This window comes from Oncorhynchus tshawytscha, linkage group LG19 (assembly GCF_018296145.1).
Source record: "Oncorhynchus tshawytscha isolate Ot180627B linkage group LG19, Otsh_v2.0, whole genome shotgun sequence".
Taxonomy (NCBI): Eukaryota; Metazoa; Chordata; class Actinopteri; order Salmoniformes; family Salmonidae; genus Oncorhynchus; species Oncorhynchus tshawytscha.
In genome coordinates this window covers 53,982,548-54,008,186 of record NC_056447.1, presented here as the reverse complement: position 1 = coordinate 54,008,186, position 25,639 = coordinate 53,982,548, and the positions used below count along the sequence as shown (strand labels likewise).

The 25,639-nt window shown below is 46.3% G+C and overlaps 1 protein-coding gene across 1 annotated transcript in view; it reads left to right on the top strand.

Moving 5' to 3' along the window:
• The first annotated feature begins 1,230 nt into the window (after positions 1-1,230).
• LOC121840101 (tetraspanin-18-like) overlaps positions 1,231-25,639 on the top strand; it is a 130,360-nt gene continuing 105,951 nt past the window's right edge. Inside the window, exon 1 of the mRNA XM_042301896.1 lies at positions 1,231-1,536. The gene's annotated coding sequence lies outside the window, so the exon portion shown is untranslated. The remainder of the gene's footprint in view (positions 1,537-25,639) is intronic.

The window sequence follows — 25,639 nt, the reverse complement described above, 5'->3', positions numbered from 1 at the left end:
ACAGTCCACTGACCATGGTTCCGATGCTGCTGATTGGAGGAAAGCCAACAGACACACAGAGAACACATAGTGAACTTTGAGATATAAATACCCCAATGGACCCTTTTTTTGTGTGTGTAAGACTGGGGGAGGAGGGTCTTCTGGACCTCTGTCCTCTCCGTGCCCTGTGTTTTAAACACCAGACAGCTGCTAATACACACAGTTGTGATCATGATCATTTTCTGGTCAAAAAAAAATGTGTTTGTGTAAAAAACATACTTTTTCAGCCTTATTTTGAAAGTGGCTCTGCAGCTGCCCTGTTTGATCCATTGCTCAGGCGCCTACAGATGTCGGCTTTTAATTTGATCCGGTTTAATACAGAAGGAAAAATAGTGAATTATCATGTGGATTATAATTAATGGCCAGTTTTTGTAAGGGTTGATACATTTTACGATAGGGAAAATCACATCTGAAATGTTCAAGTGGAAATTACAAACTTTACACGCCTTTTTAAACCTTGAATAGACTACAAGTTTGCATTTCCTGCTTTGCATGAACATTCTCATCAACAAAAGAGTGATCAAATTAAGATACTACATCTGTATACACACATGCACAGACACACACACATATACACACATATGCACAAACACACATACAGAACGCAGGAAAACAAACACACACACACACACACACACACACACACACATACACACTCTCTCTCTCTCTTCTAATTTAACTCAAAACCCTGACAATTTCAGTCTGTATTCAAATGTCCTTGTTTGGTTTGGGCTAGTAGAGAATAATACATACACACTATAAAACAAGGGGTTTGGGGGTATCTATCACAGATATATGCCACAGGGAATGTCAGTGTCACGACCTTCTGAGACAAGTCTCAAGACCCACTTATCTTGCTCTCCCATCTGTAGTAGATTCAGTGACACGAGGGGCTCCAAAAAAACACTTGTCACCCCAGCCTCGTGCTCTCTCCACCCACTAAAGATTTTTCTTCTTCTTGTGTTTATGGGGGGAGGTGCGTTTTCTTTGGCATTTTTTGGGGGATAATCAAACTGCATTTAATTAATTCAATATACGTTCTTACGGTCCTTTCATCTGTGCAATGTTATTATTATATTGATCACCGTGTTCACCATCTAATTCAAAAGAGTAAATGAGTTAGGAGGAGGCGTGGCCAACTAGGCTGAGTGCCCGCCCCTGGGGGCTGAACCACCGCCTGGACGGATCGGTGCTTTACAACGTGCGGTATGGTCTGGGAGTTCCGAACAAAACTGTTTGTCTACGGATCTCTTTTACTCCGCTACAAGACTGCGTGACTAAATTGGTGCTATAGTTATCCATGGCTAATTTATTAGCTGAAGACTGAAGTCTAAAGGCTTGTTGTTCTTCCCTCGGGCACACATCTCCAATCTGGCTGTTTCTTTCAATCTTTATATTGTTTTTCCTGCACTGATTTAAATCTATATTCTGACAGATTTTGTGGAGAGAACACCATAGAGCTAGCGCTGAGGTTCTGGACAAACCTGCAGTTTTGAGGTAAGAATAGTCAATGTTACCTACCTAGCAAGTCGCGTTAGTCTTTAGTTGTTAGCCTACGAGCTGTATTCAATTTGAACCAACTCTGAATGTGTTATACATCGATTATGGGAAAAACGTGATGGAGAAAACAAATGATGGGAAAATCTGTTATGTAAAAATGTTGTTACCTCGCTTCTAAGTTTGCCACGGAGTTTCTGTTGAATGGTTGGCTATAACGTTGAAATCATGAATACAATTATTACATTGTTATTCATGTGTTATTAGCTGACTGTGTTGTGTGCACTGTTGAGTACGATATTTTGTTTTGGATATTGTTTGGGTTAGCCTACAATGGACTAATGCAGCTGTCCACTATTGTTATAGTTTACTCAAGTAAGACTGATTTTATACCGTGGGTATGCACACTTGATTATACAACACAATATCTCTTCAATGATTTTAATACGTGAAAGACTATCTATTTAATGGATTGTCAGTATTGGGTAGAGGAAATCTTTGTACGTTCGTTTTCATAAATGTATCCCATTTTTTTCTGTCGAACATCGTCCAAGACTGTTTATCAACTAAGATTAGTGTAAGTCATTCGGTTTGGGAGTATAAAGCCTGTTGAACTTTTAACTATCGATGTTGTTTTAGCCAATGCATTGCAGCATTTTTTCAAGATATATATATATAGCCTGTTGTCAGGGGTGCATTATATTAAACATAATGTATAGCCTACTTCCACACTGTTGAATAAACTAACGATAGGCTACATTCATGTGGAATGTTCATTGCATGTATGATGCTAACGTGTATCTTGCAAGATGCATTTACATTTAATCTCTGGTATTATAAACACCGTTGACAAACTGCATTTACCAGTTAGCTTGCCTCTCTGTGGCGAGAGACATTGCCGACATTGGAGAGTGTTGAAAGTCAAAAAGTGGATGTATGTCAGTCAACTCAGTCAGTCTTCAAGCTGACATCTTTCCCACTCGAAGTGACAGCAGGGAAAGCTCGCTGCCCAGGGGTCCCGTCATAACGGAGGTTTGTCTCCCACGCGGTGCGGGGTCACCAGATGGGAACGTCTCGAGCTGTCTCAGTTGGATGCACCTTGGCTCTAGGGCAGGAGTTTACTGACAGTTAACATTAATCACATAATGGAACCATGTGGGAGTCCACCTTTCCATTAGATATTAGCTGGAGTACAGTATGATAGTAGAGAGGTTTCAAACCTCTATATTGATCATTGATGATAGTCATGATGCTGGCAGCATCGTCCGGGTTTGACCGGGGTAGGTCGTCATTGTAAATAACAATTTGTTATTAACTGACTTGTCTAGTTAAAGAAATAAAAACATATTTTTTTAAAAATGGCATCGAAGAAGGGTTAATTTGAAATCTCAAGATGACTGTCCCTGATGACAATGCACACATGAATGTCAGGTATTTTTTCATTTCCCCTTTCAAATTATCCCTATAAACAATGTGTATAACCACACACCATTATATCTCTCTATTTATTATACTGCACAAGCCAGTGAGTATAGGGTTTCAAAACATGGAAGCTGCCTGGTCATAGATTAGCTACTGGCCTGGGGCGCTGAATTGTCCCATTCCATTGTTGCTCTGTATAAAGAGGTTTGCTGCTGCCTGCACTTGTTGTATAGCTGCCATAGAAATACCACCTGTTCTAGTCATTCTATTTCTACAAGTTTAGCGCTCCATTCTGCAGGGTAAGAACCCAACAAGATGGAAGACAAACACGTATTCTACCTCTCACTGGCTCTGGCTCTGGCTGACTGGCTCTGGCTGACTGGCTCTGAATTACTGGCTCTGGCTGACTGGCTCTGAATGACTAGCTCTGGCTGACTAGCTCTGGATGACTGGCTCTGGCTGACTGGCTCTGAATTACTGGCTCTGGCTGACTGGCTCTGAATGACTAGCTCTGGCTGACTAGCTCTGGATGACTGGCTCTGGCTGACTGGCTCTGGCTGACTGGCTCTGGCTGACTGGCTCTGAATGACTGGCTCTGGCTGACTGGCTCTGGCTGACTGGCTCTGAGTGACTGGCTCTGGCTGACTGGCTCTGGCTGACTGGCTCTGAATGACTGGCTCTGGCTGACTGGCTCTGGCTGACTGGCTCTGGATGACTGTCTCTGGCTGACTGGCTCTGAGTGACTGGCTCTGGCTGACTGGCTCTGGCTCACTGGCTCTGAATGACTGGCTCTGGCTGACTGGCTCTGGCTGACTGGCTCTGAATGACTGGCTCTGGCTGAGTGAGTGACTGCGTCCTCCCCTTTCATGATTATTGTGTTGGGCTAACATCATGTACAGATCTACATGTTGCTTATGTCCGTCTCTCTCTCTCTCTCTCTCTCTCTCCCTCTATCTCTCTCCCTCTCTCTCTGTTGGCTCTCTCTCTCTCTCTCTCTCTCTCTCTCTCTCTCTCTCTCTGTTCTCTCTCTCTCTCTCTCTCTCTCTCTCTCTCTCTCTCTCTCTCTCTATCTCTCTTTCTCTCTCTCTCTCTCTCTGTCTCTCTGTCTCTCTCTCTGTCTCTCCTCTCTCTCTGTCTCTGTCTCTCTCTCTGTCTCTCTCCTCTCTCTCTGTCTCTGTCTCTCTCTCTCTCTCTCTCTCTCTCTCTCTCTCTCTCTCTCTCTCTCTCTCTCTCTCGCTCTCTCTCTCTCTCCTCTCTCCCTCTCTCTCTGTTCCTCTCTCTCTCTCTCTCTGTTCCTCTCTCTCTCTTTCTCTCAATTCAAGGGGCTTTATTGGCATGGGAAACATATGTTGACATTGCTAAAGCAAGTGAAATAGATAATAAACAAAGTGAAATAAACAATACAAATGAACAGTAAGCATAGATATGGGTTGTATTTAAAATGGTGTTTGTTTTTCACTGGTTGACCTTTTCTTGTGGCAACAGGTCACACATCTTGCTGCTGTGATGTTACACTGTGGTATTTCACCCAGTAGATATGTGAGTTTATCAAAATTGGGTTTGTTTTAAAATTCTTTGTGGATCTGTGTAATCTGAGGGAAATATGTGGCTCTAATATGGTCATACATTTGGCAGGAGGTTAGGAATTGCAGCTCAGTTTCCACCTCATTTTGTGGGCAGTGTGCATCTCTCTCTCTGTCTCTCTCCCTCCCTTTCTCCCTCTCTCTCTCTCCCTCTTTTTCTCTCTTTATTTTCTTCCCAAATCAGGGCTACTAACCATATCTCTAATATATGGGAGCTAAATGGTTTGAAAGGGGAGAGAAATATTCACACTTACACACATTGCACATTGTTCCCTGTATGTGTTGCGACCGGGTGGGAAGTTATTTTATTTGCCTTGTCAAAGAAAGGAAATATACACACACACACACACACACACACACACACACACACACACACACACACACACACACACACACACACACACACACACACTGTACACCCGCCTATTCACATGGGAAATTGTGTGTTGCCCGGATCTAGAAGTTATGTCCACATGAGAGAGAGCCTTTTACATACTTACTGAAATTATTGAAGAGATATTGTGTTGTTTAATCAAGTGTGCATACCACAGTATAAAATCAGTCTTACTTGAGTAAACTATAACAATAGTGGACAGCTGCATTAGTCCATTGTAGGCTAACCCAAACAATATCCAAAACCACACAATGCAGCCAGTTAAAGGGATCTTCTTCTTAGTCAAATGAACTCATGAATACCATTTGTATGTCTCTGTGTGCAGTTTGAAGGGAAGTTGCTAACTAGCGCTAGCGCAATTGCTAACTAGCGTTAGCATAATGACTAGCGTGGTAGCAGATACCGAAAGACTTCCAGTCATTGCACTAATGCTAGTTAGCAATTGGCTTGCGAAACGGACGTATAACTTCCTTCATACTGGATGCAGAGAGATGGTATCCAAAGTTCATCTGACTCCTGAAGTATCTCTTTAACAACACATTAATAACAATGTGATAATAGCCTACCGTTCAACACACTGTGGCAAGCGATGGAACAACATTGTTTACATAACTCACAAAACAACCATTATACTTGCCTAATAACATGCACACACACATAGCCAGAAAGAGACAAGGAAAAGGGCTGTGCCGATGTGTATTCTCTGTCCCCACCCAATCTAGACCAATCCAGGTCTGGATAGAAGATATTAAGGTGTGAAATGCCTATGGCAGAGCCTCCTAGTCCCTGGCCCTGCTGCATTTAGGGGATGACAGTGTGCTCTGCTGCCTAAATGTCACTCATTAAAGAGATTAAATGAATCAATCTGCAGATGGTTCCACATGGTGGGATTCAGAGCCTCTCTCTTTCCCTCTCTCCTCTCTCTTTCCCTCTCTGCTCTCTCTTTCCCTCTCTCCACTCTCATTTCTGACTCTGCTCTCTCTTTCCCTCTCTGCTCTCTCTTTCCCTCTCTGCTCTCTCTTTCCCTCTCTCTGCTCTCTTTCCCTCTCTCCTCTCTCTTTCCCTCTCTGCTCTCTCTTTCCCTCTCTCCTCTCTCTTTCCCTCTCTCCTCTCTCTTTCCCTCTCTGCTCTCTCTTTCCCTCTCTGCTCTCTCTTTCCCTCTCTCCTCTCTCTTTCCCTCTCTCCTCTCTCTTTCCCTCTCTGCTCTCTCTTTCCCTCTCTGCTCTCTCTTTCCCTCTCTCCTCTCTCTTTCCCTCTCTGCTCTCTCTTTCCCTCTCTGCTCTCTCTTTCCCTCTCTCCTCTCTCTTTCCCTCTCCTCTCTCTTTCCCCTCTCTCCGCTCTCTTTCCCTCTCTGCTCTCTCTTTCCCTCTCTCCTCTCTCTTTCCCTCTCTCCGCTCTCTTTCCCTCTCTCCACTCTCATTTCTGACTCTGCTCTCTCTTTCCCTCTCTGCTCTCTTTCCCTCTCTGCTCTCTCTTTCCCTCTCTGCTCTCTTTCCCTCTCCACTCTCTCTTTCCCTCTCTCCTCTCTCTTTCCCCTCTCTGCTCTCTCTTTCCCTCTCTCCTCTCTCTTTCCCTCTCTCCTCTCTCTTTCCCTCTCTGCTCTCTCTTTCCCTCTCTGCTCTCTCTTTCCCTCTCTCCTCTCTCTTTCCCTCTCTCCGCTCTCTTTCCCTTTCTCCACTCTCATTTCTGTCTCCGCTCTCTCTTTCCCTCTCTGCTCTCTCTCTTTCCCTCTCTGCTCTCTCTTTCCCTCTCTGCTCGCTCTTTCCCTCTCTCCTCTCTCTTTCCCTCTCTCCTCTCTCTTTCCCTCTCTGCTCTCTCTTTCCCTCTCTGCTCTCTCTTTCCCTCTCTGCTCGCTCTTTCCCTCTCTCCTCTCTCTTTCCCTCTCTCCTCTCTCTTTCCCTCTCTCCTCTCTCTTTCCCTCTCTCCTCTCTCTTTCCCTCTCTCCTCTCTCTTTCCCTCTCTGCTCTCTCTTTCCCTCTCTGCTCTCTCTTTCCCTCTCTCCGCTCTCTTTCCCTTTCTCCACTCTCATTTCTGTCTCCGCTCTCTCTTTCCCTCTCTGCTCTCTCTTTCCCTCTCTGCTCTCTCTTTCCCTCTCTGCTCGCTCTTTCCCTCTCTCCTCTCTCTTTCCCTCTCTCCTCTCTCTTTCCCTCTCTCCTCTCTCTTTCCCTCTCTCCTCTCTCTTTCCCTCTCTGCTCTCTCTTTCCCTCTCTCCACTCTCATTTCTGTCTCCGCTCTCTTTCCCTCTCTCCACTCTCATTTCTGACTCTGCTCTCTCTTTCCCTCTCTCTATGTGTCTCTAATATGGTCATACATTTGGTACGAGGTTGTGCAGCTCAGTTTCCACCTCATTTTGTGGGCAGTGAGCACATAGCCTGTCTTCTCTTGAGAGTCAGGTCTGCCTACGGCGACCTTTCTCAATAGTAAGGCTATGCTCACTGAGTCTGTATATAGTCATAGCTTTCCTTAATTTTGTGTCAGTCACAGTGGTTCTACCACTGTGTACTCTCTGTTTAGGGCCGAATAGCATTCTAGTTTGCTCTGTTTTTTTTGTTAATTCTTTCCAATGTGTCAAGTAATTATCTTTTTGTTTTCTCATGATTTGGTTGGGTCTAATTGTGTTGCTGTCCTGGGGCTCTGTGGGGTCTGTTTGCGTTTGTGAACAGAGCCCCAGGACCAGCTTGCTTAGGGACTCTTCTCCAGGTTCATCTCTCTGTAGGTGATGGCTTTGTTATGGAAGGTTTGGGAATCGATTCCTTTTAGGTGGTTGTAGAATTTTCTGGATTTTGATAATTAGCGGGTATCGGCCTAATTCTGCTCTGCATGTATTATTTGGTGTTCTACATTGTACACGGATGATATTTTAGCAGAATTCTGTATGCAGAGTCTCAATTTGGTGTTTGTCCCATTTTGGGAATTCTTTGTTGGAGAGCGGACCCCAGACCTCACAACCATAAAGGGCAATGGGCTCTATGACTGATTCAAGTATTTTTAGCCAAATCCTAATTGGTATGTTGAAATTTATGATCCTTATGATGGCATAGAATTCCCTTCTTGCCTTGTCTCTCAGATCGTTCACAGCTTTGTGGAAGTTACCTGTGGCGCTAATGTTTAGGCCAAGGTACAGTGGGGCAAAAAAGTATTTAGTCAGCCACCAATTGTGCAAGTTCTCCCACTTAAAAAGATGAGAGAGGCCTGTAATTTTCATCATAGGTACACTTCAACTATGACAGACAAAATGAGGGAAAGAAACCCAGAAAATCACATTGTAGGATTTTTAATGAATTTGGTGACAGAAGCACCAGCTCATCAGCAAACAGCAGACATTTGACTTCGGATTCTAGCAGGGGGAGGCCGGGTGCTGCAGACTTTTCTAGTGCCCACGCCAATTCGTTGATATATATGTTGAAGAGGGTGGGGCTTAAGCTGCATCCCTGTCTAACCCCACGACCCTGTGTGAAGAAATTTGTGTTTTTTTGCCAATTTTAACCGTACACTTGTTGTGTGTGTACATGGATTTTATAATGTCGTATGTTTTACCCCCAACACCACTTTCCATCAATTTGTATAGCAGACCCTCATGCCAAATTGAGTCGAAGGCTTTTTTGAAATCAACATAGCATGAGAAGACTTTGTCTTTGTTTTTGGTTTGTTTGTTTGTCAATTAGGGTGTGCAGGGTGAATACATGGTCTGTTGTACGGTAATTTGGTAAAAAGCCAATTTGACATTTTCTCATCTCTCTCTCTCTCTCTCTCTCTCTCTCTCTGCTCTCTCTCTCTCTCTCTCTCTCTCTCTCTCTCTCTCTCTCTCTCTCTCTCTCTGCCTCTCTCTCTCTCTCTCTCTCTCTCTCTCTCTCTCTTTCTCTTTCTTCCCCATTCCCTTATCCACCCAGGTATGTATCTGTATCAACTGGTTTAGGCAGCCAGGCATTTAGTAAAGCAGGTAGACAAACAGGTAGGAAGACAGACAGACAAGCAGGTAGACAGTCAGACAGACAGACAGACAGACAGACAGACAGGAAGTAAATCAAGCAGACAGACTGGCAGACAAGCAGTGAATCAGACAGACAGACAGTCAGACAGTCAGACAGACAGACAGACAGACAGACAGGCAGACAGACAGACAGACAGACAGACAGACAGACAGACAGACAGACAGACAGACAGACAGACAGACAGGCAGGCAGACAGGCAGACAGACAGACAGACAGACAGACAGACAGACAGACAGGCAGGCAGGCAGACAGACAGACAGACAGACAGGCAGACAGACAGACAGACAGACAGACAGACAGACAGACAGACAGACAGACAGACAGACAGGCAGACAGGCAGACAGACAGACAGACAGGCAGGCAGACAGACAGGCAGGCAGGTGAAACCAGGCCGGGTAGGTCAGTGCGCTCTGTGTTCTCGTATCCTATCAGCCCCACTCTGCTCCTCCCTCCGGCACCATTCACCAGGATGCAGTCTACACACACACACACACACACACACACACACACACACACACACACACACACACACACATACACACACATACACACACACACACACATACACACACACATACACACACACACACACACACACACACACACACACGCATACACACACACACACACACACACACACACACGCATACACACACGCATACACACACACACACACACACACACACACACACACACACACACACACACACACACACACATACTCACACACATACACACATACACACACATGCACGCACACACACACGCACGCACACACACACGCGCACACACGCGCACACATGCACACACTTGTCCGCTGAGAGCCAGGAACTAAATGGAGTATCTATCTATTGTCCCAATATGAAAATTGCTTTTTTCTATCGCTGGAGGACTCTTCATTTAATGTGTGTGATGTAATGGGTTCAGTATCTGAGTAACCCTGTAATGGGTTCAGTACCTGAGTAACCCTGTAATGGGTTCAGTACCTGAGTAACCCTGTAATGGGTTCAGTACCTGAGTAACCCTGTAATGGGTTCAGTACCTGAGTAACCCTGTAATGGGTTCAGTACCTGATTAACCCTGTAATGGGTTCAGTACCTGAGTAGCCCTGTAATGGGTTCAGTACCTGAGTAACCCTGTAATGGGTTCAGTACCTGAGTAACCCTGTAATGGGTTCAGTACCTGAGTAACTCTGTAATGGGTTCAGTACCTGATTAACCCTGTAATGGGTTCAGTACCTGATTAACCCTGTAATGGGTTCAGTACCTGATTAACTCTGTAATGGGTTCAGTATCTTTGTTATTGAGATACACTGTGAAAATGACACTTTTTTAGTCTGTCAGACAAAATAATTTACACGGTCGAGGTAAGAGGAGAGGTGTGTGTGCTTTTTTCCTCGGGTTTTTGTAAAAAAAAAAAAAAAAAAAAGGTCTCTGGTATGTTTCTCTGGTTTTCACCGACATGCATTTGAATTCCACCTGCTTTCTGAATAGGCTTTATCTTTCAAATGGTTCTCTATGTGGGATTGTGTAGTCTTGCTGAAGGTCACGTCATGTTATGGTAAAAATGCTTTCATAGATGCCCAGTTCTAAGAATAACACTCAGCCTATTGTAATTACTTGTTAGATCACTGTTGGAGCTAGAAACACAAAACTATTGCTGCACCCGCAATAACATCTGTATGTGACCAATAACATCTGTTAACCATGTGTATGTGACCAATAACATCTGTTAACCATGTGTATGTGACCAATAACATCTGTTAACCATGTGACCAATAACATCTGTTAACCATGTGTATGTGACCAATAACATTTGATTTGATCAGTCGTCAAAGGTTTAAGAACAATGGATGTTTGTGTGTTGCTTTTTAAATGTCAGTTTAATTTATTTGTAACTGCTCTTATGTCATATACATGCATATATGCTACATCAAAACACATGTTCACACACAACCCCTTTAACTGGGGAGGCAGGTAGCCTAGTGGTTAGAGTGGAGGGGCGGCAGGTAGCCTAGTGGTTAGAGTGGAGGGGCGGCAGGTAGCCTAGTGGTTAGAGTGGAGGGGCGGCAGGTAGCCTAGTGGTTAGAGTGGAGGGGCGGCAGGTAGCCTAGTGGTTAGAGTGGAGGGGCGGCAGGTAGCCTAGTGGTTAGAGTGGAGGGGCGGCAGGGTAGCCTAGTGGTTAGAGTGGAGGGGCGGCAGGGTAGCCTAGTGGTTAGAGTGGAGGGGCGGCAGGGTAGCCTAGTGGTTAGAGTGGAGGGGCGGCAGGGTAGCCTAGTGGTTAGAGTGGAGGGGCGGCAGGGTAGCCTAGTGGTTAGAGTGGAGGGGCGGCAGGGTAGCCTAGTGGTTAGAGTGTTGGACTAGTAACAGAAAGGTTGCAAGTTCAAACCCCCGAGCCGACAAGGTACAAATCTGTCGTTCTGCCCCTGAACAGACAGTTAACCCACTGTTCCTTGGCCGTCATTGAAAATAAGAATTTGTTATTAACTGACTTGCCTAGTTAAATAAAGGTCAAATAAAAAATAAATAAAAAACTCACACACTTGTCGTCAGCATCACACCCATTCAACCCTGTCCCTCACCTTAGATAGAGCCAGACAGAGCTCTTCACCCGGCTCTTAGAGGCTGACACGGGAACAGGATACCCGTGTGTCCCAAAGGATTCTGGCACGAATGGGAGTGAAGTCCTGGAGTCAAGTTTGGGACAGGACGGGACTGGATCACCAGTCTACCGGAATGGGTTAGTACAGGAGAAATTATAAACAAGAGTTTTTGGGGTGTAAATATGTCATTTGTGAAACATTTAATAAAATACCAACTGTGTAGGCTAGGCCTAATATAATATAATCTAGTTTACTTAATACAATGTAGTTTACTTAATATAATATAGTTTACTTAATATAATATAGTTTACTTAATACAATATAGTTTACTTAATACAATGTAGTTTACTTAATACAATAAGTAACCTATGTCACCAGGCTACCTCAGAGTCAGATGCCAACCTATGTCACCAGGCTACCTCAGAGTCAGATGCCAACCTTTATCACCAGGCTACCTCAGAGTCAGATGCCAACCTATGTCACCAGGCTACCTCAGAGCCAGATGCCAACCTTTATCACCAGGCTACCTCAGAGCCAGATGCCAACCTTTATCACCAGGCTACCTCAGAGTCAGATGCCAACCTATGTCACCAGGCTACCTCAGAGCCAGATGCCAACCTTTATCACCAGGCTACCTCAGAGCCAGATGCCAACCTTTATCACCAGGCTACCTCAGAGTCAGATGCCAACCTATGTCACCAGGCTACCTCAGAGCCAGATGCCAACCTTTATCACCAGGCTACCTCAGAGTCAGATGCCAACCTTTATCACCAGGCTACCTCAGAGCCAGATGCCAACCTTTATCACCAGGCTACCTCAGAGTCAGATGCCAAACTATGTCACCAGGCTACCTCAGAGCCAGATGCCAACCTTTATCACCAGGCTACCTCAGAGTCAGATGCCAACCTTTATCACCAGGCTACCTCAGAGCCAGATGCCAACCTTTATCACCAGGCTACCTCAGAGTCAGATGCCAAACTATGTCACCAGGCTACCTCAGAGCCAGATGCCAACCTTTATCACCAGGCTACCTCAGAGTCAGATGCCAACCTTTATCACCAGGCTACCTCAGAGCCAGATGCCAACCTTTATCACCAGGCTACCTCAGAGTCAGATGCCAACCTTTATCACCAGGCTACCTCAGAGCCAGATGCCAACCTTTATCACCAGGCTACCTCAGAGTCAGATGCCAAACTATGTCACCAGGCTACCTCAGAGCCAGATGCCAACCTATGTCACCAGGCTAAGTGATGAAGCCTTCAAAAGAATTTGCAACGTCTTGATCCAGCCAAGGACCTGTCACTCACATTAACATTAGAGCTAAGGAAAGAGAGATGTTTTTGCTAAATTGGATGGACTTGTCTTTGACAAGAAAGGAACTGAGTGTTGGCTTATAAAACATAAATGCTGCATTTAATCAAATACTGTAGGCCACCAAACCAATTGTTCACATATTTAACTAAATCCGAGCCATCTGAGGCCATGAATGGAATAATAATAGATTGATTTATGCAGTACTGCCACTCAGGGATTTTTGTTGTTCATGTGTTGTTCGTATGTGTTCAGCTGAAGGCTACAGATTTATGCTGTGTTCAGCTGAAAGCTACAGATTTATACTGTGTTCAGCTGAAAGCTACAGATTTATACTGTGTTCAGCTGAAAGCTACAGATTTATACTGTGTTCAGCTGAAAGCTACAGATTTATACTGTGTTCAGCTGAAAGCTACAGATTTATGCTGTGTTCAGCTGAAAGCTACAGATTTATACTGTGTTCAGCTGAAAGCTACAGATTTATACTGTGTTCAGCTGAAAGCTACAGATTTATACTGTGTTCAGCTGAAAGCTACAGATTTATACTGTGTTCAGCTGAAAGCTACAGATTTATACTGTGTTCAGCTGAAAGCTACAGATTTATACTGTGCTCAGCTGAAAGCTACAGATTTATGCTGTGCTGAGTAGACCGTGCTGCTGGGGTCTCTGTTCTCATCCTCCAGCCTTAATCCATTTACAGGTCATATAGGTCATATAGAATACACTCTCATCCAGAGAGATTTAGGCCTACAGTCAGAGCATTTAACTAAAATAGGTAAGACAACCACATACCACAGTCGCATATTCCATTACTAAAATAATTTTCAATATTCACCAAAAAAACAAACACAAAATCCGAAATATTTCTGTGCGAAAAAAATGAACATGGGACGGGACGGGAGAGATTTTTCTCGGGAAGGGACAGGAATGTTCCGGAGCTATATAACTGTTGCGGGATCAGGACAAGTACAAGATGAGACAGGAATGAATTTTCACTCCCGTGTCTACCTTCAACCCCTCCATTCTAACAACTAGGCTACCTGGCGCCCCTCCACTCTAACCACTAGGCTACCTGCCACCCCTCCACTCTAACCACTAGGCTACCTGCCGCCCCTCCACTCTAACCACTAGGCTACCTGCCGTCCCTCCACTCTAACCACTAGGCTACCTGCCACCCCTCTACTCTAACCACTAGGCTACCTGCCGCCCCTCCACTCTAACCACTAGACTACCTGCCGCCCCTCCACTCTAACCACTAGGCTACGTGCCGCCCCTCCACTCTAACCACTAGACTACCTGCCGCCCCTCGACTCTGACCACTAGGCTACGTGCCGCCCCTCCACTCTAACCACTAGGCTACCTGCCGCCCCTTCACTCTGACCACTAGGCTACCCTGCCGCCCCTCCACTCTGACCACTAGGCTACCTGCCGCCCCTTCACTCTGACCACTAGGCTACCCTGCCACCCCTCCACTCTAACCACTAGACTACCTGCCGCCCCTCCACTCTAACCACTAGGCTACCCTGTCACCCCTCCACTCTAACCACTAGGCTACCCTGCCACCCCTCCACTCTAACCACTAGGCTACCCTGCCACCCCTCCACTCTGACCACTAGGCTACCCTGCCGCCCCTCCACTCTAACCACTAGACTACCTGCCGCCCCTCCACTCTAACCACTAGACTACCCTGCCGCCCCTCCACTCTAACCACTAGACTACCTGCCGCCCCTCCACTCTAACCACTAGGCTACCCTGCCACCCCTCCACTCTAACCACTAGACTACCTGCCGCCCCTCCACTCTAACCACTAGACTACCTGCCGCCCCTCCACTCTAACCACTAGGCTACCTGCCGCCCCTCCACTCTAACCACTAGGCTACCCTGTCACCCCTCCACTCTAACCACTAGGCTACCCTGCCACCCCTCCACTCTAACCACTAGGCTACCCTGCCACCCCTCCACTCTAACCACTAGGTTACCTTCCACCCCTCCACTCTAACCACTAGGCTACCTGCCACCCCTCCACTCTAACCACTAGGTTACCTTCCACCCCTCCACTCTAACCACTAGGTTACCTTCCACCCCTCCACTCTAACCACTAGACTACCTGCCGCCCCTCCACTCTAACCACTAGACTACCTGCCGCCCCTCCACTCTAACCACTAGACTACCTGCCGCCCCTCCACTCTAACCACTAGACTACCTGCCGCCCCTCCACTCTAACCACTAGACTACCTGCCGCCCCTCCACTCTAACCACTAGACTACCTGCCGCCCCTCCACTCTAACCACTAGACTACCTGCCGCCCCTCCACTCTAACCACTAGACTACCTGCCGCCCCTCCACTCTAACCACTAGACTACCTGCCGCCCCTCCACTCTAACCACTAGACTACCTGCCGCCCCTCCACTCTAACCACTAGACTACCTGCCGCCCCTCCACTCTAACCACTAGACTACCTGCCGCCCCTCCACTCTAACCACTAGACTACCTGCCGCCCTCCACTCTAACCACTAGACTACCTGCCGCCCCTCCACTCTAACCACTAGACTACCTGCCGCCCCTCCACTCTAACCACTAGACTACCTGCCGCCCCTCCACTCTAACCACTAGACTACCTGCTGCCCCTCCACTCTAACCACTAGACTACCTGCCGCCCCTCCACTCTAACCACTAGACTACCTGCCGCCCCTCCACTCTAACCACTAGACTACCTGCCGCCCCTCCACTCTAACCACTAGACTACCTGCCACCCCTCCACTCTAACCACTAGACTACCTGCCGCCCCTCCACTCTAACCACTAGACTACCTGCCACCCCTCCACTCTAACCACTAGAGTACCTGCCGCCACTCCACTCTAACCACTAGACTACCTGCCGCCCCTCCACTCTAACCACTAGACTACCTGCCGCCCCTCCACTCTAACCACTAGACTACCTGCCGCCCCTCCACTCTAACCACTAGACTACCTGCCACCCCTCCACTCTAACCACTAGGGTACCTGCCGCCACTCCACTCTATGGTATGTATCCTATATCTGTCCACAGAATCCAAGCAGCTTTTATCAGGCTTCTCTAACCTACTGGGAATAGGCTACACAGTGAGGGGTGCGCAATTGTACATGATAAGCAGCTTTTGTATCTGGGAAAAGATCCACATCGGGCAGCAGGTGAACGAGCGTCGGAGAATGTGACGACGAGGCTTGTGGAATCCTTACGTCGGCAAGGTGCGAAATGTCCCCATGGACAATTTCCTTCTCTTCACTATCACTTCACAAGTTGCTTGAAGAAGAGATGGGAGCTACCTCCCTCTGCGCAAAAAAAAAAAACACAGTCACATGCACAGCCGTTGTAGTCCCACAACAGTGATGAAGAATAACAAGAGGAAAATACTATTGTGTTATTTGGAATAAATACATAAATAAATCGTATTCTAATGCGAATCGAAGGCCTTCATAAACACAACCCAATGTTTTTTGTCTTGCGATTACATGTGAAATGTTTCAATTACACTGTTGGAATGTTGCAGTCAGAATGACTGCTCATTAGCTAGAAGGGAGGTCCCTCATTAGCTAGAAGGGAGGTCCCTCATTAGCTAGAAGGGAGGTCCCTCATTAGCTAGAAGGGAGGTCCCTCATTAGCTAGAAGGGAGGTCCCTCATTAGCTAGAAGGGAGGTCCTCATTAGCTAGAAGGGAGATTCCTCATTAGCTAGAAGGGAGGTCCCTCATTAGCTAGAAGGGAGATTCCTCATTAGCTAGAAGGGAGATTCCTCATTAGCTAGAAGGGAGGTCCTCATTAGCTAGAAGGGAGGTCCTCATTAGCTAGAAGGGAGGTCCTCATTAGCTAGAAGGGAGGTCCCTCATTAGCTAGAAGGGAGATTCCTCATTAGCTAGAAGGGAGGTCCCTCATTAGCTAGAAGGGAGGTCCCTCATTAGCTAGAAGGGAGGTCCCTCATTAGCTAGAAGGGAGGTCCCTCATTAGCTAGAAGGGAGGTCCCTCATTAGCTAGAAGGGAGGTTCCTCATTAGCTAGAAGGGAGGTCCCTCATTAGCTATAAGGAAGGTCCCTCAGTAGCTAGAAGGGAGGTTCCTCATTAGCTAGAAGGGAGTTTCCTCATTAGCTAGAAGGGAGTTTCCTCAGTAGCTAGAAGGGAGGTTCCTCATTAGCTAGAAGGAAGGTTCCTCATTAGCTATAAGGAAGGTCCCTCAGTAGCTAGAAGGGAGATTCCTCATTAGCTAGAAGGGAGGTCCCTCATTAGCTAGAAGGGAGGTCCCTCATTAGCTATAAGGGAGGCCCCTCATTAGCTAGAAGGGAGGTCCCTCATTAGCTAGAAGGGAGGTCCCTCATTAGCTAGAAGGGAGGTCCTCATTAGCTAGAAGGGAGGGTCCTCATTAGCTAGAAGGGAGGTCCCTCATTAGCTAGAAGGGAGGTCCCTCATTAGCTAGAAGGGAGGTCCCTCATTAGCTAGAAGGGAGGTCCCTCATTAGCTAGAAGGGAGGTCCCTCATTAGCTAGAAGGGAGGTCCCTCATTAGCTAGAAGGGAGGTCCCTCATTAGCTAGAAGGGAGGTCCCTCATTAGCTAGAAGGGAGTGTCCCTCATTAGCTAGAAGGGAGATTCCTCATTAGCTAGAAGGGAGGTCCCTCATTAGCTAGAAGGGAGGTCCCTCATTAGCTAGAAGGGAGGTCCCTCATTAGCTAGAAGGGAGATTCCTCATTAGCTAGAAGGGAGGTCCCTCATTAGCTAGAAGGGAGGTCCTCATTAGCTAGAAGGGAGGTCCCTCATTAGCTAGAAGGGAGGTCCCTCATTAGCTAGAAGGAGGTCCCTCATTAGCTAGAAGGGAGGTCCCTCATTAGCTAGAAGGGAGGTTCCTCATTAGCTAGAAGGGAGGTCCCTCATTAGCTAGAAGGGAGGTCCCATTAGCTAGAAGGGAGGTCCCTCATTAGCTAGAAGGGAGGTCCCTCATTAGCTAGAAGGGAGGTCCCTCATTAGCTAGAAGGGAGGTCCCTCATTAGCTAGAAGGGAGGTCCCTCATTAGCTAGAAGGGAGGTTCCTCATTAGCTAGAAGGGAGGTCCCTCATTAGCTAGAAGGGAGGTTCCTCATTAGCTAGAAGGGAGGTCCCCATTAGCTAGAAGGGAGGTCCCTCATTAGCTAGAAGGGAGGTCCCTCATTAGCTAGAAGGGAGGTCCCTCATTAGCTAGAAGGGAGGTCCTCATTAGCTAGAAGGAGGCCCCTCATTAGCTAGAAGGGAGGTTCCTCATTAGCTAGAAGGGAGGTCCCTCATTAGCTAGAAGGGAGGTTCCTCATTAGCTAGAAGGGAGGTCCCTCATTAGCTAGAAGGGAGGTCCCTCATTAGCTAGAAGGGAGATTCCTCATTAGCTAGAAGGGAGGTCCCTCATTAGCTAGAAGGGAGGTCCCTCATTAGCTATAAGGGAGGTTCCTCATTAGCTAGAAGGGAGGTCCCTCATTAGCTAGAAGGGAGTTTCCTCATTAGCTAGAAGGGAGGTTCCTCAGTAGCTAGAAGGGAGGTTCCTCATTAGCTAGATGGGAGGTTCCTCATTAGCTAGAAGGGAGGTCCCTCATTAGCTAGAAGGGAGGTTCCTCATTAGCTAGAAGGGAGGTCCCTCATTAGCTAGAAGGGAGGTCCCTCATTAGCTAGGAGGGAGGTCCCTCATTAGCTAGAAGGGAGGTCCCTCATTAGCTAGAAGGGAGGACCCTCATTAGCTATAAGGGAGGTCCCTCATTAGCTAGAAGGGAGATTCCTCATTAGCTAGACGGGAGGTCCCTCATTAGCTAGAAGGGAGATTCCTCATTAGCTAGAAGGAAGGTCCCTCATTAGCTAGAAGGGAGGTCCCTCATTAGCTAGAAGGGAGGTCCCTCATTAGCTAGAAGGGAGGTCCCTCATTAGCTAGAAGGGAGGTTCCTCATTAGCTAGAAGTGAGGTCCCTCATTAGCTAGAAGGGAGGTCCTCATTAGCTAGAAGGGAGGTCCCTCATTAGCTAGAAGGGAGGTCCCTCATTAGCTATAAGGGAGGCCCTCATTAGCTAGAAGGGAGATTCCTCATTAGCTAGAAGGGAGATCCTCATTAGCTAGACGGGAGGTCCCTCATTAGCTAGAAGGGAGATTCCTCATTAGCTAGAAGGGAGGTCCCTCATTAGCTAGAAGGGAGGTCCTCATTAGCTAGAAGGGAGGTCCCTCATTAGCTAGAAGGGAGGTTCCTCATTAGCTAGAAGGGAGATCCTCATTAGCTAAAAGGAAGGTCCTCATTAGCTAGAAGGAAGGTTCCTCATTAGCTAGAAGGAAGGTTCCTCATTAGCTAGACGGGAGGTCCTCATGAGCTAGAAGGGAGATTCCTCATTAGCTAGAAGGAAGGTCCCTCATTAGCTAGAAGGGAGGTCCCTCATTAGCTAGAAGGGAGGTCCTCATTAGCTAGAAGGGAGGTCCTCATTAGCTAGAAGGGAGGTTCCTCATTAGCTAGAAGTGAGGTCCCTCAGTAGCTAGAAGGGAGATTCCTCATTAGCTAGAAGGGAGGTCCCTCATTAGCTAGAAGGGAGGTCCCTCATTAGCTATAAGGGAGGCCCCTCATTAGCTAGAAGGGAGATTCCTCATTAGCTAGAAGGGAGATTCCTCATTAGCTAGACGGGAGGTCCCTCATTAGCTAGAAGGGAGATTCCTCATTAGCTAGAAGGGAGGTCCCTCATTAGCTAGAAGGGAGGTCCCTCATTAGCTAGAAGGGAGGTCCCTCATTAGCTAGAAGGGAGGTTCCTCATTAGCTAGAAGGGAGGTCCCTCATTAGCTAAAAGGAAGGTCCCTCATTAGCTAGAAGGAAGGTTCCTCATTAGCTAGACGGGAGGTCCTCATGAGCTAGAAGGGAGATTCCTCATTAGCTAGAAGGAAGGTCCCTCATTAGCTAGAAGGGAGGTCCCTCATTAGCTAGAAGGGAGGTCCCTCATTAGCTAGAAGGGAGGTCCTCATTAGCTAGAAGGGAGGTTCCTCATTAGCTAGAAGTGAGGTCCCTCATTAGCTAGAAGGGAGGTCCTCATTAGCTAGAAGGGAGGTCCCTCATTAGCTAGAAGGGAGGTCCCTCATTAGCTATAAGGGAGGCCCTCATTAGCTAGAAGGGAGATTCCTCATTAGCTAGAAGGGAGATCCTCATTAGCTAGACGGGAGGTCCCTCATTAGCTAGAAGGGAGATTCCTCATTAGCTAGAAGGGAGGTCCCTCATTAGCTAGAAGGGAGGTCCCTCATTAGCTAGAAGGGAGGTCCCTCATTAGCTAGAAGGGAGGTCCTCATTAGCTAGAAGGGAGGTTCCTCATTAGCTAGAAGGGAGGTCCCTCATTAGCTAAAAGGAAGGTCCTCATTAGCTAGAAGGAAGGTTCCTCATTAGCTAGAAGGAAGGTTCCTCATTAGCTAGAAGGAAGGTCCCTCAGTAGCTAGAAGGGAGGTTCCTCATTAGCTAGAAGGGAGGTCCTCATTAGCTAGAAGGAAGGTTCCTCATTAGCTAGAAGGAAGGTCCCTCAGTAGCTAGAAGGGAGGTTCCTCATTAGCTAGAAGGGAGTTTCCTCATTAGCTAGAATTGAAGTCCCTTGAGGCCCAGCAGTTCTGGTGTTAAGAAAAACAGGGAGAGTTAGATAAAGACCAAGAATCGTTGGGCCGAGCGGCCAAGGCGAGCAGCGAGGCGAAGGACAAACAACGGGTCTGTTTCCTCTAGATAAAGAGGAAGTGTCCCCTGGACTTGATTGGACGGACTTCCTGTGTGTGTGTGTGTGTGTGTGTGTGTGTGTGTGTGTGTGTGTGTGTGTGTGTGTGTGTGTGTGTGTGTGTGTGTTTGTGTCCTCCCACTCTCTCTGTAAACCCAGAGGCTTACAGCTGCACTCTGAGCTCACTCACAGCTGCCTGACAAGCCAAACTATGTATAAATGTGTGTGTGTGTGTGTGTGTGTGTGTGTGTGTGTGTGTATGGTATATTGTAATGTTTAGTATCAGTTCCCAACGAGCCACAGATACTGTAGAGTTGAGTTAATAGATACTTCAGTGTTGAAAACAAGGGGAATCCCAACACATTATTTGCCAGGGGAAGGGGGATGCTGGGAACTATTAAAGCTGTGTGATATCTGATCGTTTTCCAACTGTTCTCTCCAACACTGTAGTCTTTCAGTGAACCGCTTGTCGTGCCAAAACTTAACGATTTAAAACAGTTTAAGATAAACTGCTACTGTTCAAGTCCCCCCCCCCTTAGTTCAAGTCCCCTCCCCCTTAATTCAAGTCCCCTCCCCTTAATTCAAGTCCTCCCCTTAATTCAAGTCCCCTCCCCCTTAATTCCCCCTTAATTCTGATTTAAATAACTGTTCTGTTGTCTGTGTATTGACTGTGTATGGGAAATTGTCTATACCTTGTATTTTTTGTTGTCATAGTTGGGAGATTGTCTAGCCGTTTTAAAAATGTGGATCATCAAATGAGTATGGAGCTTCAGTGGAATACAGATGGCTCAGGGACAGGGAAGAATGGCCGTGTTGTCTCCGGGGGGCTTTTAGGGCAACCCTCTGTTCGAATCATAAAACTATGAAGGATTTCTCCTGATCTTTAGATTCTAGAGAGGATACCTTAACAGAACTAGAGTTGACTGTACTTTTAATAAATACCAATGATTCTGCAGATATTTTGAAGAACATGCAATGTGGCTGTTTTACCTCCTCCCCCCTCCCCTCCCCCCTCCCCCTCCCCTCCCCCCCCCCCTCCCCTCCCCCCTCCCCTCCCCTCCCCCCCTCCCCTCCCCTCCTCACTTCCCCCTCCCCTCCTCCCCTCCCCACCTCCCCCTCCCCTCCTCCCCTCCCCTTCACTCTTCCCCTCATCCTCCTCTCCTCTGTTTTTACGGCCTCTCCTTGTTATGTGACTGATTCACTTGGCACACACACACACACACACACACACACACACACACACACACACACACACACACACACACACACTCCCTTCCCCTGACTCAGGCATTCTTCTAATGAAATGGGACGCTTCTCTTCCAGCTCCTAGTCTTTCCTTTCCTGTTCCCTCCAGCCACAACTGTGTCGCAACCAAGTCTCTCCTTCTCTTTCTCTCTCGTTCTATCTCTGGGCTCTGGCAGAGTGCCTTTCAATTCTCTTCCTGTTGCTCTTTCAATCCGGAGTGGAATGCAGGAAGAGGGTTCCACTGCCTCAGTCTTTGTGGGCTCTGTGTCTCTGTCGTTTACTGTATAATGAGTTTACAGGGCACTGTAATGTGACGTCGTTGTTATGCGGCGACTGAGGTGTGGTTCACGTGTAAGCTCAGTTGGTAGAGCATGGCGCTTGCGACGCCAGGGTTGTGGGTTTGATTCCCGCGTGGGACAAATACAAAAATCTATGCGCTTACTACTAAGTCTCTATAGATAAGACTGTTTGATAAATGACTCAATACTGTAAATTGCTCTGGATTAGAATGTCTGCTAAATTCTACAATTACAAATGACATTGTGGTTTAAGGCACTGCATCTCAGTGTAAGAGGCGTCACTACAGTCCCTGGTTTGAATCCAGGCTGTATCACATCTGGCTGTGCTTGTGAGGTCCATAGGGTGGCGCACAATTGGCCCAGTGTTGCCGGGGTAGGCCGTCATTGTAAATAAGAATTTGTTCTTAACTGACTTGACTTGTTAATATAATTATTATAGTCTACAGTAGTATTACATTGTAAATTACACGTATGTATCCAGACTTCTGTTTTGTATGTAGCTACCTATTTCTAAATCACACATCACACTAAGGCTTTAATTTGAAATACTCAGCATGAAAACAGCAACATGCTTTAGCATGCTGGTTTCACCAGGCATAAACCACACGGAGTTGTCTCCCAGGGATGGATGACTAGAGGTCGACCGATTAATCGGAATGGCCGATTTAAAAATGCTCATAACGATCTGTGTTTTTTTTTAATACCTTTATTTAACTAGGCAAGTCAGTTAAGAACATATTCTTATTTTCAATGACGGCCTACTGGGGAACGGTGGGTTAACTGCCTTGTTCAGGGGCAGAACGACAGATTTTCACCTTGTCAGCTCGGGGGATTCTACCCTGCAACCTTACAGTTAACTAGTCCAACGCAATAACGACCTGCCTCTCTCTCGTTGCACTCCACAAGGAGACTGTCTGTTACGTGAATGCAGTAAGCCAAGGTAAGTTGCTAGCTAGCATTAAACTTATCTTATAAAAAACCATCAATCATAATCACTAGTTAACTACACATGGTTGATGATATTACTAGATATTATCTAGCGTGTCTGACTGAGCATACAAGAATACAAGTATCTAAGTATCTGACTGAGCGGTGGTAGGCAGAAGCAGGCGCGTAAACATTCATTCAAACTGCACTTTCGTGAGTTTTGCCAGCAGCTCTTCGTTGTGCGTCAAGTATTGCTCTGTTTATGACTTCAAGCCTTTCAACTCCCGAGATGAGGCTGGTGTAATCGAAGTGAAATGGCTAGCTAATTAACGGGGTGCGCTCTAATAGCGTTTCAAACGTCACTCGCTCTGAGCCTTCTAGTAGTTGTTCCCCTTGCTCTGCATGGCTAACGCTGCTTCGATGGTGGCTGTTGTTGTGTTGTTGGTTCGAGCCCAGGTAGGAGCGAGGAGAGGGACGGAAGCTATACTGTTACACTGGCAATACTAAAGTGCTTATAAGAACATCCAATAGTCAAAGGTTAATGAAATACAAATGGTATAGAGGGAAATAGTCCTATAATTCCTATAATAACTACAACCTAAAACCTCTTACTCATGTTAAAAGGAACCACCAGCTTTCATATGTTCTCATGTTCTGAGCAAGGAACTTAAACGTTAGCTTTCTTACATGACACATATTGCACTTTTACTTTCTTCTCCAACACTTTGTTTTTGCATTATTTAAACCAAATTGAACATGTTTCATTATTTATTTGAGGCTAAATTAATTTTATTGATGTATTATATTAAGTTAAAATAAAAGTGTTCATTCAGTATTGTTGTAATTGTCATTATTACAAATACATTTTTTTTTTTTTAAATCGGCTGATTAATCGGTATAGGCTTTTTTGTTCCTCCAATAATCGGTATTGGTATCGGCGTTGAAAAATCATAATCGGTTGACCTCTCGTGATGACCCTACCAATTAGCTTTAGTAGTCATCCAAACAAATGAAATAATCAGGGTTTTGAGGTAGACATCGCTATCTCACTCATTAAAGCATTGGGTTCATGAACGGAAGGAAAAATATTATACTGAGAGGGTGTAGTTAAGACAGATAGACCTGGAACTGAGGGTGTAGTTAAGACAGATAGAACTGGAACAGAGGGTGTAGTTATGACAGATAGACCTGGAACTGACGGTGTAGTTAAGACAGATAGACCTGGAACAGAGGGTGTAGTTAAGACAGATAGACCTGGAATAGAGGATGTAGTTAAGACAGATAGACCTGGAACTGAGGGTGTAGTTAAGACAGATAGACCTGGAACAGAGGGTGTAGTTAAGACAGATAGACCTGGAACAGAGGGTGTAGTTAAGACAGATAGACCTGGAACAGAGGGTGTAGTTAAGACAGATAGAACTGGAACAGAGGGTGTAGTTAAGACAGATAGACCTGGAACTGAGGGTGTAGTTAAGACAGATAGAACTGGAACAGAGGGTGTAGTTATGACAGATAGACCTGGAACTGACGGTGTAGTTAAGACAGATAGACCTGGAACAGAGGGTGTAGTTAAGACAGATAGACCTGGAATAGAGGATGTAGTTAAGACAGATAGACCTGGAACTGAGGGTGTAGTTAAGACAGATAGACCTGGAACAGAGGGTGTAGTTAAGACAGATAGACCTGGAACATAGGGTGTAGTTAAGACAGATATACCTGGAACAGAGGGTGTAGTTAAGACAGATAGACCTGGAACAGAGGGTGTAGTTAAGACAGATAGAACTTGAACAGAGGGTGTAGTTAAGACAGATAGACCTGGAACTGAGGGTGTAGTTAAGACCGATAGACCTGGAACTGAGGGTGTAGTTAAGACAGATAGACCTGGAACAGAGGGTGTAGTTAAGACAGATAGACCTGGAACATAGGGTGTAGTTAAGACAGATAGACCTGGAACAGAGGGTGTAGTTAAGACAGATAGACCTGGAACTGAGGGTGTAGTTAAGACAGATAGACCTGGAACAGAGGGTGTAGTTAAGACAGATAGACCTGGAACAGAGGGTGTAGTTAAGACAGATAGACCTGGAACAGAGGGTGTAGTTAAGACAGATAGACCTGGAACAGAGGGTGTAGTTAAGACAGATAGACCTGGAACTGAGGGTGTAGTTAAGACAGATAGACCTGGAACAGAGGGTGTAGTTAAGACAGATAGACCTGGAACTGAGGGTGTAGTTAAGACCGATAGACCTAGAACTGAGGGTGTAGTTAAGACAGATAGACCTGGAACAGAGGGTGTAGTTAAGACAGATAGACCTGGAACATAGGGTGTAGTTAAGACAGATAGACCTGGAACAGAGGGTGTAGTTAAGACAGATAGACCTGGAACTGAGGGTGTAGTTAAGACAGATAGACCTGGAACAGAGGGTGTAGTTAAGACAGATAGACCTGGAACAGAGGGTGTAGTTATGACAGATAGACCTGGAACTGACGGTGTAGTTAAGACAGATAGACCTGGAACAGAGGGTGTAGTTAAGACAGATAGACCTGGAATAGAGGATGTAGTTAAGACAGATAGACCTGGAACTGAGGGTGTAGTGAAGACAGATAGACCTGGAACAGAGGGTGTAGTTAA